Here is a 22960-nt window from a genome sequence, read left to right as displayed (position 1 = left end):
TGCAAGAGGGGAGGATTGGCGACAAAGGGGCCCGGTTCTTTCCCATTCAACCCAGCCCTGGGAGGGAGAGGCGCCTAGTCGGAGAGAGACCAAAGGGGAAGGGGGAGGGGGGCGGCGGGACAGGGGTGTGTGTGTGTTTAGGGACAGGGGACGCCAGCAACAAAACGCAGGCAGACTCACCCTCAACAGATTTCTTAGAAACTAAAAAGGTGCGGCGAGGACCAAGGGGCGTAGGCACAAGCCATAGCTGCTTGTTCTTTTCAATAAGGCTTTAATATTTTTGAGGTGGCAGGGCCTCTTTTTTGTGGATCCAGGTGCTTGCTGAGGTGTGTGGCCGCCTGAGCGCCCAGAACGCAGTGCATTCCAGCCTGCCCGGCGTTGTACTCCAGGAGCCGCCGGTGCGGACACCGCGCTGCGCCGGCAGCCGTGCAGAGTGAGTCACAGACAGCAGAGACGGCAACACACCTGTTACTGTCGGTCATCAGGCTTGGCGTGCAAGTGTTCTAGTTTCCATTTACGGGAGGGTTTCGGGCCCTTCCCCAGGATGCCATTCCTTCCTTCATTCATTTTTTTTGATAATTTTATTTTTAGAGAGAGGGGGAGTGAGAAAGAGGAGAGAAACCCATGTACGAGAGATACTGTACATCAGTTGCCTCTCGCTCGCCCCCAACTGGGGATCTGGCCCGTAACCCAGGCAAGTGCCCTGACTGTGAATCCAATCAGTCCACTGAGCCACACCAACCAGGGTGCTTCACTCGTCCTTAGGTCAGCCTTGAGTGACAGCTGCCTGCCAGGGATTTGTTGAGGCCAAAGGTCAAAGATAGGCAAGTGGCTGCCCTGTTCTCAGTTACCTAACTCCCAGTGTGCTGCTGGAGAGAGACAGCACCCACCCTTAGAGCCACTCTGCCAGGTCAAGTCCGGTAGGTATTACCAGGGAGGAACAAAAAGTGCTGTGGAGCTGTGATGGGGGGGCTGTTTCAGGGATGGGTCAGAAGGCTTTATGGAGGAAATGGCATGGGTGGTAGCCTTTGGCTGTGAGGAAATAGAAGGAACTGACATATCAGCCAGAGAGAGGAAACAGAGCAGAAGTTCTGATGTTTGAAATCTCCAGGGCAGAGTGGTTTGATTTTGTGCCCTAAACAGAGGCAGTGGGAGATGAGTGGGTTAGATCATAGAGGCATTTGGATGAAGAGCGTGTTTTGTTTTGTAAGCAGTGGAGAAGCCTGACCTTTTCTTAGTGCTTCCCCCACTCTTTCATGATGCTAAGGAAACACACACACACACACACATTCTAAAGCAGTGGTCTTCAAAGGGTGGTTTCCACACCTGCAGCATCAGCATCACCTGGAAAACTGTCTGAAATGTGCATTCGAGGGCCCTGCTCCAGCTCTATTAAAATCAGAAACTTGGGATGGGGTCCAGCACCTGTACTTTAACCAACTCCCTGGCTGGTTCAGATGCACTCACAAGTTTGAGAGCCCCTGCTCCAAAACCTGTCTGCTCATAAAGTGTAGGCCTTGGACCAAGCATCAGCACCATCCAGGAGCCTGTTAGAGAGGCAGACTTTGTAAAATCCCAGACCTGCTGACCCACAGGCTGCAGTGTAAAAAGATCACCAGGTGATTCCTGCGCCTATTTGAGTGTGAGAAGCACTGCTCCAAAGGATTTGCGAAGTGCCGCAGTGGATGAAATCCCCGGCCCTACTCCGTCACCCAGATACAGTCTTTGTTAATGTTTTGATGTAAAATCCCTATGGGTTGTTTCCTACACATCTATGTTGATACCAAGACCTCTTTTAACAAGCATGAGTGGTATGAGACAACAAATACAATTTCCTGATCTTTTTTATTTTACATTGTATGTGATTAGTCTCTTAAAGCCTCATTTTCAATGGCTTCATACTATTCATTTCATGTCTGTGTCATCGAGTACTGAACCATTTTCTATGGTCAAATTGATTCCAGTTATTTGCTATTATATAAAATACTGAGATAACAAAAATAATAGATACCGTTTCTATCTAGTGCTTACTTTGCCTAGCACTGGGTTAAGCACTTTACATATAATAATTCATTTAACTCTTATAACAACCCAGTGAAATAGCATTATTATTATCCCCATTTTCAACAGCAGCTCACTGAGACTTGCCCAAGTTCACATCACTAATAAGTAGTGGAGCTGGGATTTCAATGCAAGCAATCTGCTTTCAGATTCTACACTAAACTATATTTATACTTCATTTTTGTCCTAATTATTTTTGCTTGCAAGAAATCCTGATGTCAGTTTTAAAAATGTCTTGAAACTTGTTGTCACTTTGCTTTCCAGAAAGGTCGTACTGACGTGTGCTTCCTCCAGCAATGTACTAGTCTCACAACATCCTTGCCAACACTGAGGGTTAAACTTCAAAAAATATTTTCTAACTCCGTAAATGAGAACTCTATATGGAGTGAACTAGGATCTCTTTAATTATAGGAAAGGACATTTTTCACATGTAAAGTTGGCATTTACATAGTACTGAGGGCCTTTATCTGGACACGACTTCATGTACTAAATGACACCTTATATGTTCCGGCACCTCCTTTTCCTAGGTGCGTGAACATCTTTACTCTCATCTCATCGTCGCTTCAGCCCCAGAGGAGGAAAATGCTTCTCTGTCCACAGAGTGGCTTCTGGCTCGTGAGCCATCACGTTACTCCAGCAGTTGAGAGGCTCTGGGCTCAGACCGGTGTGAGCTGGAATTCTATCTTTGCGGCTTTCTAGGCAAGTTATTCAACTTCTGAAAACTTCAAATTTCCTCCCTCATTAAACGGGGATGCTACTTACTTCATAGACTTGTTGTGAAGTACACGGTAAATGCTGAACAGATGGTAAGTTTAATCATTACTCTTAAATCCCGTCATTACTGGATCCTATAAAAATGTTATGGCAGAGTCTGTTAATTCATATTTGCCAACCCCTGGCCCTTCCTCCCCCCCCACCCCCGTTAAGGTATTCTGTCAGGTAGAGGAAAGAGAAGACACGGGGGATTGGGTGCTGTGAGTTTTTATCGTTAACTTCCTACTCAGGTAGGAAGAGCCACTGAAGATTAACACTGCACAAAGATCCAGACGTGGGATTTGGCGACTCTCATCAGTTAAGACACAAATTGGGTCATGATAATCGTACCTGTTTAAACATGAGAAATACTGATGTGCCAAGTTGCTTTTCATTTTCCTGCTCTGTCCTGGCTCAGTGGTACAGTACCTCATAAATAGATTTTGGTTTGGGGGTCAGGGCTGCAAGAGACATGTAATCCACGTGGCACTTTCCTGTGTGTGAAACAGAGCTCCACACGAGAGCTTAATACTAGCTTGGATGAAGGAGAGCGCGAGGGAGGGAGGGAGGGAATGTTATAGGCAGAGGGATGGAGTGAGAGGAGACTTACTATGACCATCTGTCCCGCTCAGCAGAGCTGTGTGTGTGTGTAGTACTGTTTTGTTTGCTTGTTTTTAGTATGTTTCTGTCTCTGTCTAAGCCACTTGTTGATAAATGTGTGCTGGTTTCTCAGAAATTGTTTCCTCCCTTCAAATGCAATTAAGTAGGTGCCAAAGAGAATTTCTCAAATATCCTGTTGGTAACTATTGACCATATGCAGAGTACTATTTTTGGAAATGAGCAAAGATCCAACTGACAGACAATTTGGGCATGGATTTAGGATTCAGAAACTTAGTGCTCCTCAAACTTTACCAGGCATATGAACCCCGATCTTATTACCATGCCATTCCCTGGTTCCATTAATCTGGGGTGGGGCCCAAGATGGTGCATTTTTCACATGCTACCAGGTGATGCTGATAATGCTGGTCCATGGCCCACATTTTGAAGAGCAAGTATTTAGATGAAAGAGAAATTCCATCTGCCCCCTTCTCTCCTGGCCATTGCCTTCCCCTAGAGGACTTGTTCTTTAGATTGGTCAGATTCCAGGAAATTAATCCGTCCACATTTAAAGGGCAGGGGTATAAACCTGCAGGCAGCTTTCTCTTCTACTTCATGCAGCGGGAATAAGTATGCTAAGCCAAGGCCTCCTCTTGGGAGCTGGCCATCTCGTTTTCTCTTCCTCAAATGCATCAACAAGCATATTTTTATTGCTTCCATTTCTGGTTCAAATGTGACAGGGCAGAGGGTATGCAGCTTTCGGTACGTGGGGGAGAGGGAGGCTGGTGTGGGTCTTTACTGTAGACTGCTTGCTCCAACCTTGTTTTTACAAGGGAACTCTGTACTAAAAACCTGGGCATCTTTTCAGGTGAAAATAAAGTAGTATTTTGATTTCTTATCTGCTGACAGCCTTTGCCTGTATTGTTTGCTTATGAACCTCACTGGGGAGAAAGGTGATTGAGCCAGAGTAGGTTTCTAGGACTCGTGGTCCTTTGGCCCAATGTCACCAAAACCTCGCCCTTCATTCATCAAGAGCAAGCACAGGATACAGCTCAATTAATTCATCCTCTGGGTGATCGTACCATTAATGGAATAACTCATTACTGCCAAGATATGCAGGGAGATTTCTTGGAGAAGATGTATGTGGAGTTATCTTGATGGAATGAACTTGGTGTGGTACACAGCAGAAGGCACAGTGCTCCTGCTGGCTTTATGGATCTCAGGCTCTGTGTCTGCCCTGGCTTTTGACCTTGTTTCTGCCTCTCTGAGTCTCTGCCTCTCTCACTGCCGAATGGTCTTAAAAGACTGAAGCCCCCTTCTTTCCAAAATCACTCTGGGGCCTACATACCTCCTAAACAGATGGCATGGGCTGCTTTTCCTCTTCCTTCAGTTCAGTTTCTTAAGCACGTATGAAAGACATATATTTGAATCTCCTTAATATTAATCTAAGCTGTTCAGGATTTGGTCACATGCCAACCAAAACAAAACTATGTTGAGGATGTTTTTCTAATTTCATTCATCTCCACAATTTACCTGAGAAAATTACAGAATTTCCATCACCCGTTTTTATCCCTGTCCAATTTTCAATTATTCTTCTTTGGAAAAGTGGAAGATTTTTAACTCTTTCATGCCCTGATGTAGCATTAACCATATAAGTCTACTGTGAGTTTCGTATTTCCATTCATCCCACCATCTGACCCCTCACCCCTACCCCAACAACAAATTTCTCTATAATTCCAGAGTCCAGCTCAGTCTGGCCTTATTTAGAAAAATAAGGCCTCTCTGCCTATCCCTACTCTCCTACTGCTCAATCTGTTCTGTGCCCCCCAACCTTCCCATCTCCAGTATAAATTGTAGCCCTCCGTGGGGGCCATGATGTCAGTTATTTGGATCTGCTGGGGTTCCTTCTCTAGGTATTCTTCCTTTCCCTATTCACGTGGTCCTGGTGGAGCTGTCAATCATGGTGTCTGAGCCCCCACCCCCCACTTGCTAGCGTTATCCCAGCCTTGGCCAGTCATATTATTCCATGTCCCTTACCCCACAGTGATTTGTTCAGAGGAGGACATATGACCTAAGTAGAGACAATGAGGAATTTCCATGAGATTTATGTATGGACATTGGGAGAGGAAAGTCCTTTAAGTTGGGGGGATTGGAGGTGAGCACTAACGATGGCTGTGCTGCTTCCCACCTGGAGAGAACCTATCCGAAAAATGAAATTGAACAAAGACAAAAAGGATATGAGGAAGAGACAGAGCTGTGGTAGTAACAATTAAGTTCTTAGATCCAGCAGTTTGTTTTTTCTTTAAACATTTTATTTATTTATTTTAGAGAGAGGGGGAAGGAGGGAGAAAGAGAAGGAGAAAAATATCAATGTGTGATTGCCTCTTGAGTGCCCCCTACTGGGGACCTGGCCTGCAACCCAGACATGTGCCCTGACTGGGAATTGAACCAGCTACCCTTTGGCTTGAAGGCCAGCACTCAATCCACTGAACCGCACCAGCCAGGGCAGATCCAGCAGTTTTTAATGCCAGCTACATCTTCAGACTTCCTAGTATGTGAATTAATGAATTTCTTTTTATATATGAGCTAGTCTGAGTTATCATTTATAGTTGAAAAACTACTGACATATATTATTCTCAGGTATTTACTTCTTTGTCCTCCCCCTGCTGCCACGCCAGTTTGGCTGATGTCACACGTGGTTGATAACTATAGCCGTGTCCCTCTGCCTAGAAAGCATTCATTTAAAAATTTCTTTTATACTCAGTAAAAAATAGTTTACTTATTAATTTATTCTTAATTTTGTATTATGGAAAAATTGAAACAGACACAAAAGAAAGGATAGTATAATGAATCTTTAAGAACTCATCAGCCAGCAGAAACAGTGAACAGCAATCAATATTATTCCCATATGTCCAATTTCCCATATGTGCTATATTCTCTCCTAGATCTCTGCGCCTTTGAACTCATGGTTCCCTGTGTGTTTCATCATTCTGTGTTTCTCATTTGCTTGGTCTTAGAATATTCGCTCTTTCAGCACAGTCCCCCAGATTTGCTTCGAGGTTTAGCGCAACTGTCACCTCTGCTGTGAACCTATACTGACCTCCGTTCACAAAGGTTGGTATTCCTTCTGCTGTGTTCTGGTAGCGTCTTTCACCTACTTTCATATTACTTATTCATTCATCAAACATATATTGAAAAATGTTACCATTTCAGGCATTAGAGATCTATCAATGAACAAAACAAACAAAAATCATCACCTTCACAGAGTGGAGGAGGACTAACAATAAATATCGTAAATAAATAAATTATATAGGATTTTAGAATGCGGTAAATGCAATGAAAAAGGAGACTATAAAGGGGATTGGGCATATCTGTGTGTGTGTCTTTGAGTGTTAAATAAGGAAAATCAAGGAGGCCATACTTATTACGCTGCATGGTGGTTATCTGCTGTTTTTCTGTCTCTAAAACTAGACCACAGCTACTTGAAAGCAAGGATTGTGTCTTATTCTTTTTTGCAGCCCCAGTACCTACTATAGTGATAAGCATTTTGTAATAATTGTGGAATGAATAGAAGAATATAAGACATAAACTTGAAAGACTTCTGGTGTAAAGGAAGTTTTTTAAAAGACAGTGCTAAACACAGGAAAGACTCAAACAGTGCTCTCCATAAAAGAGTGTATGATAAAAAATAAATTTTCCCTTTAACCCTACTCTCAACCCTCCCGAATCCTTCCTAATGGCAGCCGCTGTTACTAGTTTCTCATACATCACTGCAAAGGTTATCTGTCATCGATCCATCTTCAATTATACATACTATCTTGAAAATCATCACATTTCTGTATGTAAAGAACTGCCACCTTCTAAAATATAGCTACGTGGTATTTGCATGGATGTAACAGAGCGTGTTTCACCAGGCCTCAGTGAGATGTTTAAGTTGTAATGCAGATGTTTCAGGAACCACTCAACTAAGCTGAGAAGCCAGGCTGCACGCACACTGCTGCAGAAGGAAGTCTACGCCTCCCCGTGGGGAGGAGCTCAGTCTCCCCACCTCTGCGTGTATATTTAATTTCACCACAACCCCATGAGGTTATTATGATGCTCACATTACAAAGAGGAAACCTGAGGTTTTCAGAGGTCAGGTAAATTGCCCAAGGTCACACAGTGTGGACGCAGGGAGCAGGCCTGCTTGACTCCAAAGGCTATGCTTTTTGCCACCATTGGAGTTTTTGGCGCTTCTGCTGGGGATGAAACAAAGAAGACTTACACAGATGACCTGGTGGGCTGTCTGAGATGATCTTTAACATTCTTTAAGAATGTGGAAGTATTCTAACACTGGGCCGCCCCCCACCATCTGTTCTCTGCCTTTTCTTGTCTGGCTTTGTGCCCTGGGAGACTGACCCCTGAACCAACTGGGTTCTTCTGCCCTCTTACTGCTGGTCAGCTTTGCTCCAAGGAAAGCATCAGCAGAAGATTGGAGGATGGGGGTGGGGAGTAATGTACATTTTTCCCTCTCCCTCCCCACTTTGGCACCGTGATTTGCAGGGTGGCTGTGTCCTGTCTTTATGATAGTTATGGTTAGGTGCCCACTCCTCCCTGGGTCTACCAGGTAACACAATTTCTGCTTTTTGCCCAGACATCTTCCCTCCCTTGCTAGTCTCTGGATGCTTCAGTATTCAGTATTCTTCCTATAATCACGTCCATGCTCTTGGCACGTGGTCTCTGTATTAAGAGTCTCTTCAGATGAACCATTACAGCTAGTTTTTTCCTGTCATGATCCTATTATAAATAATATTTTAACATGTTATTTCTTCTAAGAGATGTTTAAAAAACATACAAAAAGACTCAATGAAATTTATTACTAATGGAAAATTTTCAGTTAGTGGTGAGCTATTTAGAGCTAACCAGTACCTTTTTTAACTCTCCAATTCTGTCTGCTTGGCAGTAGCCTTTTTGGCCAAGCGCTGAGATTGCTCTGCTATTGGTATGTGAGATTGTGTGTGGATTTTTTTCCTCATAATTTTATGTATGCATCACTAGGCATTTAATATATTAACAGCCTTCTCTCTCTCTCCCTCTCTCCCCATCTTTTTTTTCCCTGTAGAATTTCAGAAGAGATATATTAATTATCTACAGTGGCATAACAAATCATCCCCAAATTTAGCAGCTCAAAATATCACTTATCGGCTTTAAGCAGCCTCACGGTTTCTGTGAGAGTGTCTTATTTGGGCGCTCTGGCTCCAGGTCTCTCAGGAGGTCGCAGGCCAGCTGTTGGCCAGCCTGAGGTTATCTGAACTCTTTGCTGGAGGAGATGCCAGAGCCAAGCTTGCTCCCATCGCTGTTGGTGGGCCTTCGTTCCTTGCTGGCTGCTGGCTGGATATCAGTTCCTCACCAAAGGCCTCTCCAAAGGCTTCTAGAGTAACCTCAGGACACGGTACCTGACTTCTGCCAGAGCGGGAGAGCTAAGAGGTTCGTCGTTGTTTAAAACCTGACCTTGAAACTGGCATACCATTACTTCTGACATAGTTATCGGTCACACAGACTAACCCTGGTCCAAGGTGGTAGGGCTTAACACAGGGTATAAATACCAGAAGGTGGGGATTACTGGGGGGACATTTTAGAGACTGGCTACCTCAAGAGACAAGTAGGTATTGTGTTTTTATTGTACTTAATAGCCTGCTGGAGCATCAGAGGGCATTAGTGTAGTATCAAAAGAAAAATAAAATGAAATAAGCTGACCATGGATCACAGTGTGTATAAAAACCTGTGTTTTTATTACAAAGGTCAGATGAAACTTAGGGCATTGAAAGGAATTTAGGCCCTGGCTGGTGTGGCTCAGTGGATTGAGTGCCAGCCTGTGAACCAAAGGGTCTCCGGTTCAATTCCCAGTCAGGGCACATGCCTGGGTTGCAGGCAAGGTCCCCAGTACAGGGTGTGTAAGAGGCAACCACACATTGATATTTGTGTCCCCCTCTCTTTCTCCTTCCCTTCCTCTTTCTAAAAATAAATAAATAAATAAATAAGCAAACAAATAAATAAAATCTAGAACTCAAAGCTCCTTAGGTTTTTTGTTTTGTTTTTCTGTAAATTTAACTTCCCAATTTTAAAATTTAAAAGTATCTCCAATGCATTTTTAAGATGGTGAAATATTATTGGCTTCTGAAACATTGCTTCGGAGTGACTCCATTGGTAGGAAATTTCCAGGAGATTATTCTAGCAGTTGCTACCTCATGGTCCATCGTTCTTAGTCTTCTGCGGGAAGTAGCCAGCTGCTTTGACAGGTGTCGCCAGTGACAGAACCCGGTGATAGTGGTGCAGGCTGCAGCACCCAGTGCCTGGGAGTGGCAGCACGCTGCCCTCAGTGCGAAGTTATTCAATGGCATGATTTGGGACACTGTTCTTGCCTGTGAAGCCCTGAGTCTAGCCCTGGTGATTCAGTGAACTATCCCATGACATTTTTTTTTTTTGGTAGTATTTTGTGTTTTTATGTTGGCAAATCCTTGGGAATATTTATGAAGCAGATTCGGAAGGTGCTATGCCAGGCAGAGTGAAACACTATTTAGACTGAAGTGAATTCATTGTCATGGTCACACTTATTTTGGGTTCAATGTTTCTTTTTAATTGTGGTAAACTATACATAAAATAAAATTTACCATCTTCACCATTTTTAGGTGTACATTTTGGTGGCGTGAAGTATGTGCACATTACCACGCAGCCATCAGCACCGTCCGCCTTCCAAATTCTCTTCATCTTGCAAAACTTACTTGGTATGCATTAAATATGGGATCTCACCTCGCCCCCACAGCCTTTTCTTAAATTGTTGTTCAAGTGTAGTGTTTAGTTATGTTAATATGCTTTGTTGTTGAACCAGATCTCCAGAAGTTGCTTATCTTGCAAATCTGAAACTCAATACCCATTACAATACCCATTAAACAGCTCACCACCCCCAGCTCCCAGCCCCTGCTGCCTACTATTCCACTTCTGGTTTTTAGAAACTTGACTAGATGATTCATGTAACATTTTCTTTGTGGTTACCATTGCAATCCATAAAACACCTTAAAGTGGTAACATTGTATTTAAAACTGATAATTTAACTTCAATTGCATTTAAAAACTCCTTTACAGTTCCACCCTTCCCACTTTATACCATTGATGTCGCAAATTATGTTTTTATATATGTATACCTGTTGACACAGATTCGTTGTTAATTTTAATGTTTTTGTTATTTAAATTCTAGGTACTAAAATTACAACAACACAGGTTACTGTATTTGTTCATGTCCATTTATAACATGAAAATGTGTGAAAATATAAAATTCTCTAGTAAACATAAATACATGAACATATTGGACTTAAGTTGTTACCAGTTTAAAATAGAATGCTTTCACTTTCTTGCAACGGTGACTTGAAGGACTCTTAAAAAATTCTTGTAGAGCAGGTCTAGTAGTAATAAATTTCCTCAGCTTTGTTTATTTAAGGGGAAAGACTTAATTTCTCCTTAATTTTTTGAAGGATAGTTTTTCTGAATACAGTATTCTTGCTTGACAGATTTATTTTGTTCTGTTTTTTCCTTTCAGCACTTTGAGTATATCATGCCACGTCTGAACTGTCCTGCAAAGTATCTGCTGAGAAATCCACTGATAATATTATGGAAGTTTCCTTGCATGTTAGAAATTGCTTTTCTGTTGCTGCTTTCAAGATTCTTTATCTTTGGCTTTAGACAGTTTAATTGTAATGTGTCTCCGTGCGATTTTCTCTGGATTTATCCTAGTTGCAATTTTTTCATCTGGGTGTCCAGTTCTTTCCTCAGATTTTAGAAGTCTGGGCCGTTATTTCTTCAAGTAAGCCCTCAATCCCTTTCTCTTTCTTTTGTCTGTGACTCCCTAATGTGTATGTTGGTCTTCTTGATAGTATCCCATCAGTACGTTATATTCTCTTTGCTTTTCTTCATTTTTCCTTTTTCTCTAGTGTCTCACTGACTTCAAATGTCTTTTCTTCAAGATCACGACTCTTTCTCCTGCCTTATGAAGTCTTACGTTGGATTCCTGTAATAAAGTTTTCAGTAGTGTTACTGTATTTTTAAGCTCTGGAGTTTGTCTGGTTAATTTTTATAGTTTATGTCTCTTTATTGATAGTCTCATTTTGTTCATGCATTGTTTTTCTGATTTCATTTAGTTGTTTATTCTTTTTCTCTTTTAGGTCATCGAGCATGTTTATGACAGTTACTTTAAATTCTTTGTCGGACAACTCATAGATCTGTTTCTCTAGAGTCAGCGTCTGAATTTTATTTTGAACCTTTGGTCCATGTTTGTATGTTTCTTTGTTTGCCTTATAATCTTTTGCTGGGATTTGGGCATTTGAAAAACCAACCATCTGTCCCAGTCTTCACATACTGGCTTTGTGCCAGGGAAGACCTTCACCAGTCAGCTCAGCAACAGATTCTGGGACATCTCAAATCTTTTCTGATCTATTGCTCCCCCTGGTGTTTACCTGTGGTTCTACAGCTCTGACATGCTACTTGCAGCCCAACTCTGGTGTCAGTCCTCTCAGTGGTCCAAATCAGGCTAGGTAGAAACCAGTCCCTCAGGTAGCCCCCAAACAAGCTACAATGTTGGACACACGGTCTACTTTTTTTGTTTCCTTCCTGAGGGGGAGCCCTGGTATGAGGGATTTCCTCCTGGTTGCTCAGCACCATATTGCATAAGGGAAAAACAGGGATGGGCATGGCAAATGGTGCAAATTTTCCTATCTCTTTTGGTGGAATCCCTTCTGCTGCTTTTCTTTTAATAGTATTTTTTAGCTTCCAGAACCTTTTTTAAAAAAAGGTTTTATTTATTTATTTTTAGAGAGAAGGGAAGGACAAAGACAGGGAGAGAAACATCAATGTGAGAGAGATACATCTATCGGTTGCCTCTCACAAGTCTCTGGCAACTGGGGACCTGGCCTGCAATCCAGGCATGTGCCCTGACTGGGAATCAAACCGGTACCTTTCAGTTCACAGGCCGGTGCTCAATCCACTGAGCCACACCAGCCGGGGGGCAATCTGTCTTTGTTTTACAATGAGTGCTGTACTTCTTGACTGGTCTCTAGATTTCTCACAGAGGTATTCTGGTCCATATTTTGTGAACTTGGTATCTCTCTGGGGAAGAAGGGCCTGTAGCTTCTTAGTCCGCCATTTGGCTGACATCACTTCTCCCCCATAGCCTTTCAATCAATCCCTTTCCTACTCCAATCCGTCAAATTTGAGTACCTGACTGGTACAATATGGTTCCCTGGTGTCATGATATTAGAACTGAGAAACTATCAAGTTTTAATGAATGAATGGGACATTGCAGACCCAGTGAGAGAGAGAGAGAGAGCCTTTTCTGAGCAGGTGGCTGTTCTCATGCGCCTCAAATCACCCTCTTGACCACCACAAATGTTTAGATGTGTGGCACCACTCCCGTGGCCGTGTGGTAAGCGAAGTGTGGGTTCATAATCATGGAGCTGCTAAAGAGAGCCAGGTTTTCTTTCCCTCTCCTGTACCCAAAATCTCTTCAGACCTGCAGAATTGCATCTAAACACCTGCAGATTCTGCTGCTGTTGCAACAATCTGTCACCAGCCAAGCTTATCATCCACTATTTATTTCCTTGCCTTACATTCTGCCCCAACCCTCCCACACGCAGGCTGCAGAATCTTTGTCAGTAAATTCAGGATTGAGTTGTGGGCCTGGGATGGAGGTATTTGGACATAAAGGGGGTAGGGTAGAGAAAAAGAATTAAGATGAACATATAGCTTCATTTATACTCATTTCTCTTACATTACCAGATAATCTTATAGTGGGGGGAGTAAAATATCTGATCTTGAAATTCAGCACCTTTCCTGCATCTTCAGGGTTGAAAAATACATTTCTCTGCCTTAACTTGGCCCTGGGCCAATCTGTGACGTGCTCTGCCTTTCAATACTAAGGCTAGACAAAAATTCGTTAAACTGGATAACTCAACACAACCATTCACTACCATAATTGTAATGATGTTAACTTGTCAGAGGCCCTTGGCTGAGGCAGTTTTCTGTACTTTGACTCACTACATTTCGACACCTAGTTTTTCCCCCTCTTCCTTCCTGTGGCCCCACAGGTCCATAAAAAAGCAGGAGCTTTTTGTTCAGGGCTCCTCAGCAGTGAGATGACACCCCCAATTTGTGCTTCCATTTGATCCTTTCCTGGTGTTCTTCCATGGGGAAGAATGGAATACCAGAGAGCCAGTGCCTTTCTCTTTCTCTTGCCTGCACTGTCAAAGTCAGTGAATAAAGTGGTTTACTTTCATTTTGGCTTGTTATCCTAATTGACCACCTCAACACCTGGCAGCTTGGCACACATCTGCTTGGTTTCCCTCTCTTTGAAATAGGTATGAGATTATTCCGTTCCAATCCTCTTCTATTAAGGGCTTTGAGCTCTTGAAACAAGAGCTTTTTTTTATTATTATTATACATGCCATAGATTCTACTTTTTCTTTTCACTCTAGCAAGATTCAACTATTTTAAGAAAAGGAGAATGGATAATTCAGATTCATTAGACTACATTGGATAGCATGTTGAAATCTTTAAGCAAAACAAATAGTTTTGCTTGGCCTACAGAATAATGTGACTAATTTTGGCCAGATGGAGCATGATTATGAATTAGCTACATGTAGACTAGATTTGAAATACTAAACAATGACCCACTGCATAGCTTCCAATTATACAGATGAGGCTCTTTGCCCATGGTGGTTTAATTACTTTCTTGGAAGATATTATACTTCTTCATTCAGGAGCCTAATGAATTTTATAATTACCCTTTCCTCTGAAGTCCATGGTGATGATTCCCCATTTGAATTGGCAAAGAACCCACAGCAGGAAACATTACTGATATGTGGAAAACTCAGGACAGCACTCCTTTGCTGACGTGACCATTCTTGCACATATCCAACAGCCAGTTAAGTGCTTGCTCCTGTGTGCCTGAGAGGGGAGAGCAATTTTTTTTATTCCTTCAAGTCTATACTGCTATTAATTTGATAGCTCCCACCTTAGTTTGCCACATCATCACCTCTTGTCTGGATTGCTAGAAACTATTGCTTAGTGTGCATCCAATTCGCCCATCGGGGTGTCCAATCCACGGCCTGCAGGCCGCATGCAGTCCAACACAAAATTGTCAATTTACTTAAAACCTGTATTTTGCTCATCAGTTTTTGTTAGTGTTTATGTATTTAATGCGTGGCACGAGGCAGCTCTTCTTCTTCCAGTGTGGCCCAGAGATGTCAAAAGGTTGGACACCCCTGCCTGACATCGGAGTTCTCATTATCAAGTGCAATCCTCCATTGACAAGCCAATGCCTTTAGAACCAAGTCAAACTCCTAAGCAAATAAGATCTGAAGTAAACAGGGCTCAAGTGTCCCTTCCAGTCTCACCCTCCAGCATCATCACATTGTATGCTCACGACACGCTACACTTGCTCTTCTTTGAACAAAATTCCTTCCACTTCTGTGACTTTTCACCCCCTATTTCCATAGTCAGAGCAAAGTGCCCACCTTCTGTCCTCTCCTGGGAAAAGTCATACTCATCTTTTGACATGTTCATATTTCAGTTGTTGTGTTCAGTATCTTAAAGGCAGAACAGCAAAATGAGAAGGAGTAAGGGTACTGGGGACTTGGCTCCACCATTGGTCACTGTAAGCTTGAGTACCCGTTTAACTTCCCTAAGCTTCTGTTTCCTCATGTGTAAGTTGGTGACATTTCCCTCCAGCTTTATTGAAGTATAATTGACAAATAAAAATTGTCTATTTTAAAACACATTTATGTTGTAAAATGTGATGATTTAATATATCAGTATGCATATATTGTGAAGTGATTGCCACAATCAAGTTAATTAATGTCCATTGTGTGTGTGTGTGTGTGTGTGGTGAGGACACTTTAGATCTACTCTCTTAGCAAACTTCAAGAATATAATACAGTATTATTAACTATAATCACAGTGCTGCACATTAGATCCCCAGAACTTGTGCATCTTAAAACTGAGAGTTTACGTACTTTGACCAACATCTCTCCACTTCCCTCAGCTCCTGACAACCACTGTTCTAGTCTCTGGTTCTGTGAGTTGGAAATTTAAGAGTAACTAATGCTTATAGAACAGTCATGGGGGTGTAAAGTACAGCATAGGGAACACAGTCAATAATGTAGCAACAACTATGCGTGGAGCCAGGTGCGTACTAAAAATATTAAGGGGACACTTTGTAAAGTATTCAATATATGATTGTTTAATCACTATGCTGTACATCTGAAACCTATAGAAAAACAATACTGACGGTACACTGTAATTGAAAATTTTTTTTAAAACTGAGGTTGTTAGTAGAATTAAATACAGCCATCTTTTTAAAGTGCTTGACACGGTGCCTAACATGTCAGAAGTAATCAATATGTAAATGTTTATCTTTTTCATTTTTGCTGACATTTTCTCCAACTGTTATATTTTAACTTTGTTCTTTTTAGCGCTTTTGCCTAGAATTGTGTTAGTTCGGGTGAGTTGAAAGGCCAAGGTGACAGTCATTACCCACTCTAGTTCATTTGTTCCTTAATATTTCCCACAGCTGTATCTCATGGAGTATGGTTAAATATGTTATGTTGAACAGCCATGTGGCAATGACTCTGTCAACAACTATTAATCCAGGATCAAGCTTTTGTATTTTGGGGATTTCTGGAGTCCAGTTAGGCATTTTTAGTGCTTTGCTTTAATAATAAACAAGATTAACATAAAATAAAGATTCTACTTTTATAAAATATCTCTACCTATATTCAACATATCTATATGGAGAAAGATGTTTTTGTTAAATTTTTACACACACGTGTAATTTTTAAATACAATGTTACACTTATTCTTATTTCAAATTTTACTTATTTCCACTTTAACTACACATCAAAATCCAATTTATTTCCATTCTATAGAAAAATACTACAGAAATGATAGTGATTTCTAATCTAGCTTTTGAGATCTGACACTCATATGTAAAAACAGCTTTCTGATAAGAGGGGTAATAAAATTTGCATTAAAAGTTATGAATTACTTCTTTCATCCTTGAGTGCATACATGTGTGTGATTACGTCTTATTCATCTAAAATAACAAATGTAGAGTTCCAGCCAAGATGGAGATGTAGGTAGAAACCCTTCACTTCCTTGCACAACCAAAAGCAGGATAACAACCAATCTAAAGACAATAAACAACACGAAGAGCCAGAAAATCAAACTGCATGGAACTCTGAGAACCAGGAATTAAAGAAACAGTCAACCAGACCAACCAGACTGGTAGGAGTGAGACGGGGCAGATGGGCAAAGGGAGAGAACCTGAGGCAAGACAGACAGAGTGGGTGGGGCTGGCTGAATGGGAAACTGAGACTCAGAGCTGACTGTGGACTACAGTGGGGGTTGCCATGGTGGGAGAAACTCCCAGTCTCACATGAGAGTTTGTTGCAAAGTGGGGCTAGAGCCCAGCAAGAGAGCTGCATTGTTCTCTCTCTAACCCCTCCCCCCCAGACAGTGACACAATGCAGCAAAGAGGGTTGCCCTGCCCTGGTGAATACCTCAGGCCCCACCCCCTTACAACTTAACAGGTGCACTGAGGCAAAGAAATATGGCCCAAATGAAAGAACAGAGCAAAACTCCAGAGAAACAGCTAAGCGATGAGGAGATAGCCAACCTATCTGATGGAGAGTTCAAAACCCTGGTAATCAAGATACTCACAGAACTGATTGAGCTTGGTCGCAAAATGAAAGAACAAATGAAAACTAACCAAAGTGAAATAAAGCAAAATATTCAGGGAACCAACAGTGACAGGAAGGAAACCAGGACTCAAATCAACAATTTGCAACAAAAGGAAGAAATAAACACCCAACTGGAACAGAATGAAAAAACAAGAATTCAAAAAATTCATTAAAAAAAAATGAAGAGAGGCTTAGGAACCTCTGGGACAACTTTAAACATTCCAATATCTGAATTATAGGAGTGCCAGAAGGAGAGGACCAAGAGCAAGAAATGGAAAACTTATTGGAGAAAATAATGAAGGAAAACTTCCCCAATCTGGTGAAGGAAATAGACTTCCAGGAAGTCCAGGAAGCCCAGAGATTCCCAAAGAAGTTGGACCCAAAGGGGAACACACCAAGGCACATCATCATTAAGTTACCCAAGATTAAAGACAAGGAGGGAATCTTAAAAGCAGCAAGAGGAAAGGAGAGAGTTACCTACAAAGGAGTTCCCATAAGACTGTCAGCTGATTTCTCAAAAGAAACCTTGCAGGCAAGAAGGGGCTGCAAAGAAGTATTTGAAATCATGAAAGGCAAGGACCTACATCTAGGAGATTACTGTATCTAGCAAAGCTATCATTTAAAATGAATGGGCAGATGAAGTGCTTCCCAGATAAGGTCAAGTGAAAGGAGTTCATCATCACCAAGCCCTTATTATATGAAATGTTAAAGGGACCTATCTAAGAAATGGAAGAAGATCAAAAACTATGAACAGTTAAATGACAACAAACTCACAACTATCAACAACTGAACCTAAAAAAAGTACAATGAAAGCAAATAGTAAGCAAACAACTAGAACAGGAACAGAATCAGAGAAATGGAGATCACATGGAGGGTTTTCAGCAGGGAAGGGGAGGGGAAGAATGGGGAGAGAAGGTACAAGGAATAAGAAGCATAATTGGTAGGCATAAAATAGATGGGGAGAGGTTAAGAATGATACAGGAAACAGAAGTCAAAGAACTTATATGTACAACCCATGGACATGAACTAAAGATGGGGGGAAGGTCAGAGGGTTGGGGGACGTGGGGTGGAAAAGGGATAAAGGGGAAAAATTGGGAAAACTGTAATAGTATGATCAAGAAAATATACTTTACAAAAATAAAAAATAAAGTTACAAATTTAAACATGTTAAGAAAAGAAGTCTTCCCCCATTATTCCATAGTTCCTCAAGAGCTTTACAGTGGACTTGTCTTCTGTAAACATGTAACCTCTATTTTATCAGTTTTCACTTTGTATTACAACATCGGTTCACATGGCCCTTCTGACCCTCTGCACAACTGATAGCTGAATAAATAAATAAAAATAAATGGATGAATGAATAGTAAGAAGACAAATTGTTTCTTTGAGTAATTTGTCCACGAAGCAGACACATATTCTTAGGTTTACATATAGCATATTAAAAAACTGAGTCCTGAATGCTAGCACATATACAAAGTGGTTTTACATTTCACATGGGTACATTGTATATCCAAATAATATATGCAGTGATAGCCTTCATTTGCATGTAACTTGGGAATAACTTATGGCACAGACTGGTGACATGAGAAAAGATGCTGTATTGCACTATCTTTCATTTCAAATGTTTTTTTTCTGTTTTTGGATTTACTTGGCTTTTTTTAAGTTTTGAAAAAAATGTTCTTTGAGTCTGTGAAATGACTTTGAATCTTACATTTCAACACCCACAAGAAAGTAAAGAATTAGCTCACAATATGTGTCAGGTTCACAGAAAGCTGTACTCACAAGGTCAGAGATCTATGAAGAAAAGGGTCACCTTGTCTAGTAGGGAATGGAGCATAAACTGAGAAATTTTCTTCCTACTGACAAGTATTTGGTAAATGTTCTTATAGAGATATAATCTATACATGGCCCTAAGAAAATAAAATTATTTCTTTACCTTCACATATTTTAGATACAGAAATAAATAAAATGTAAACTTCAGGAAAACTCAGCAGAAGGTAATTATTGGAGAATACAAAGAGCATAATTACTAGGAAGTCAAGCCTGGTATCGGTTACCAAGCAACCAATCCCAAGAGAAAGTGACATGAAAGTGGATTCATCCGATCACCCAATCATGCATGGACAATTAGGTGTCTGAGAAGAAGTGGAAATGAACATGTTATCATTTCATGGAGGCTTAAGAAAATTTCTTAACAAGTCATCAGAGCGAGGAGGAAGGGGAGCTACTTGTGCATTCAGGCACTATTAACCATTTCCTGCCTTCTCCCTACTAATCAACTTCCCTCCAACTAAAATCACATTAATCACTAATCGGCAGCATCTACACAGTAATAAACTTCAAAAAAAGGTTTTTCTCCCCATCCTAATCTAGTTTATACATAAGTAGTTTTTTGTGTTTGTGTCAATGTGTATGTTTTGTGTGCGCAATGGTGCACACATACAAATATGCTCTCCTGTGCACTGGGCTGAGAATGTGAGTGAGGGAAGGGAGAGAAGGACACTCAACGTTACCAAAGGGTTCAAAGAGATTAACGTGCTGTGCAGATCTGGAATTCATGAGAAGCTCAACGTTGTAGGGTTTCGGTGTGCGGAGTGGTGGTTTGGGGTTGGGAGAGAAAGCCAAAAAGCAAGTTGGGGACTTCTTACATTTCATCCTGTGGATAGAAAATGGGGAGTCAGTAGAGATTTTAGAACAAGAGAGCACTTTTTAAAGAAAACTTCCCCTCACGCCAATGATCAGGCAGGACAGAATAGGTATGGGGGTTAAAAGAGCAGCAGCAGCGGAGATGCAGAGGAGGAGGCTGGTACCAGCGAGGGGCCTGAGGAGAATGGACAAGACTTGGTGCTACATTGGATGTGGGCAGTGAGGTAGAGGGGAGGCAAGGTTTTTTAGCAAAGATCAAGAATCCACGCAGGAGTGAAAATCTTTCAGTCTGGGACACGAAACAGCAAGTTAGAGTCATCTAGTAAACAGTGACAAACATGTTCCTGGAACTCAGGAGAGAATTCTGGGTAGTAAACTATGATAACATAGGTGGAAACTGAAGCCACATTGTGAATTATGTCATCTAGAAAGGAGAACATAATACAAGAAGATAGAAAAGATGGGGTATGGATCTAAGGATAGAGAATTTGGGGATAAAAGGGAGGAAGAGAAGCCAATCTCAGAGATGATTAAAAGGAATGGTCTGCGGCAGCAGAAATACTAGAGGAGAGGACGGCAGGGAAGACCAGGAAAAGACAGTGTTGAGAAGTTGCAGTGTCTCTATTCAACACTTAAAGAATGCATTTCCTTCTTAAGATCACATAAGGCTTAAAGCAAATCTAAAAAACATAAAAGAATAGGTTTTACATAGAATATGTTCTCTGAGAACAAAGCAATTAAGTGAGAAGTTATTAACAGAAAGGTAGATTTTAAAATTCCATATATTTGGATGTTAAAAACATGCTTGTAAACAACTCAAATGTCAAAGAAGAAATGGAATTAAAACTTAATGAATACTTAGAATACATTATTATCAAAACACTTCATCAAATCTCGAGGTACAATGAAAATGTTTCTCCAGGGAAGATTTATAGGTTTGCATGCATATTTATGAAATAAATAGAGGCTGAGAGTTAATGAGCTAAGTGTTTATCTCAATAAATTAGGAAAAGAAGAACAGAATAAAGTCCAAAAAAGTAGAAGGAAGGAAATAATAAAAATATAGGCAGAAATAAGCAAAGTTGAAGACACCATAGAGTTTGTAAACCTAGAAGTTGTTCTTTAAAAAAATACAATGAAATGAGATAAACCTTTGGTTACATTAATTATAGAAAAAAGAAAGAAGAGAAGATATGACTAAAAATAGGGACATTGTGCAGATATAGCCTAGATTTAAAAGACAATCTATGAATACTATGAATAATTTTATTACTAATAAGGTCTAGGAATCACTACTTTCCCCCCTGTGATCTTGTTTAGGAAACTCCCTAAGTCTCTACTTGCAGTCCCTAAGAGGAGAGCAAGGTTTACTAGCAGATTTCCAGGTACTGCCACGGCCATCCCTCTTCCCAAGGTTTGCTGGGATTGTCACTTAAAATAAAGCAATGTGATGGTCAGCATCACTTCTGGGACCCAAACTGCCGTATCAGTAGTCAAGGATCTTCCTTGGAATGTTCTGCTAGCTTCACTCCGGAGTTAGCCAAGCATCTTGGGCATAATCAACCCCGAGTGCACGCAGTGTTAGCCATCATTAGATGCCGTGCTGGAGTCTGATCAATTTTGTCCACCTTTGCTGTTGCTTTTTGATGCCTCTTGGAGTCTTATCTGAGGTAGAGTGCTGCACAAGCTCATGGACACTTGACCGATGTCCTGCGGTGAGAGCAAAATTCAGTGATGGATTTTGTTTCCTTGGGGCTGAGCTAATCTATGCTCTATGTTTAGGATTCTAGGGTTGAACTCGTAGTGATCAGATTTTTTGGTTTTTGATTACAGTCCCTTTCTAAGGTGAACAACTGCCATTAGCGGTACTACCCCAAATTGGGTTTTGGCATTTACTATGCAGAGGTGGTGAAACTTTTCTCACAACCTTTAAAGTACAAAATATTGGTAGTGTATCTCTCTCTGAACCATCAGGGCCACCCTCAGAGGTACCTCCTGTGTAATTCCAGAGACACTTCCTAGGTAATTCTGAGGGGATTTTCTGTCCTTGTCTGTATTATGAAGAAACTGGCTTTTTCCTCACTAAATAAGAGAGACAAGAAAAAGAACCCACACACATTTGATATTTGCTAGAACACTTTTCTTGTAGGATACCACACAAAACACAACCATGTGTTTTTCTTTTTATTTTGTGGATTTCCAGAACATTAGCATAAATAAAGTTGTTGTTGCTTGTTCTGCATTATTCTGAGATCAAGAGAGATTTTAGGAGTTTTCTTAAAACTTCCCATGAATCATTTCCATTTAACAATGTCATTGTTTCCTTTATTATTGAATCCTAGAAATTTATTATAGATCTAAGGACCACTGCACCATCCATTTATATATACAGGATTCGTTCACTCAGCAAATATTTGTTGAGCATCTATGATATGGAAGACACTTGGCCAAGGACTAGGTAAATGTCATCTAGCTTTTACATGACCAAGTCCTCATGGAGTTGACAGTCTAGTTTCTTTTTAGAAGAGTCTGAATTCAGGCCCTAAAATCATACAGGTATTCCTATAAGGAAGGGCATATACTTCTATATGTAAACAGGTGGGGTGATATGACATGTATAAATTTAGAATATTAGAGAGAATGTTGAGAAACTGAAACATAGTGATGAAGAACAGTGTGCCAGTGCTTAAAAAAAAAAGCCCGTACAAGGAAAAGCTGTTTATCTGGATGATGACCGAATGGAGTAAGGTGACTATAGTGCATTATCAATCATCCAGGAGCATCATTTCCTTTAACCAATCAGAAGCCATTGCTACCCTCTTACTGAAGTGCTTCTTATTTTTCTCTTTCACTTGCATTGTCACACTTGCATACCAAAGGATGTAAGTCCCCAAACCACAAAGCCTCAAAAGTGCACACTTTTGAGACTTTGTAAGAGAGGCAGGTACAAAATTTTAGCATATTCTACAGAGAAGGGAGATTAACCTGCATTACTGATTTTTAAAAAATATTTTTAAATTTATTTTTAGAGAGGGGAAGGGAGGGAGAAAGAGAGGTAGAGAAATATCAGTGTGTGGTTGCCTCTTGTACCCTGCCCACTGGGGACCCGGCCTGCAACCCAGGCATGTGGGCTGACTGGGAATT

At 41.0% G+C, this 22960-nt stretch overlaps 1 long non-coding RNA gene across 2 annotated transcripts; it reads left to right on the top strand.

The window, feature by feature from the left end:
* Positions 1 to 152: 152 nt before the first annotated feature.
* On the top strand, positions 153 to 11448 carry LOC123480490 (uncharacterized). 2 transcript variants are annotated; one of them, XR_011651473.1, is made up of 5 exons: positions 153 to 433; positions 766 to 920; positions 2589 to 2760; positions 10080 to 10175; positions 10984 to 11448. It is a non-coding gene; the product is annotated as an uncharacterized lncRNA (long non-coding RNA). The 2 variants fall into 2 exon arrangements; XR_011651472.1 differs by lacking the exon at positions 766 to 920.
* The last annotated feature ends 11512 nt before the right edge of the window (positions 11449 to 22960 follow it).

This window comes from Desmodus rotundus, chromosome 7, assembly GCF_022682495.2.
Source record: "Desmodus rotundus isolate HL8 chromosome 7, HLdesRot8A.1, whole genome shotgun sequence".
NCBI lineage: Eukaryota > Metazoa > Chordata > Mammalia > Chiroptera > Phyllostomidae > Desmodus > Desmodus rotundus.
The sequence above is the reverse complement of the archived record's forward strand: the minus strand, read 5'-3'. Positions and strand labels throughout refer to the sequence as shown.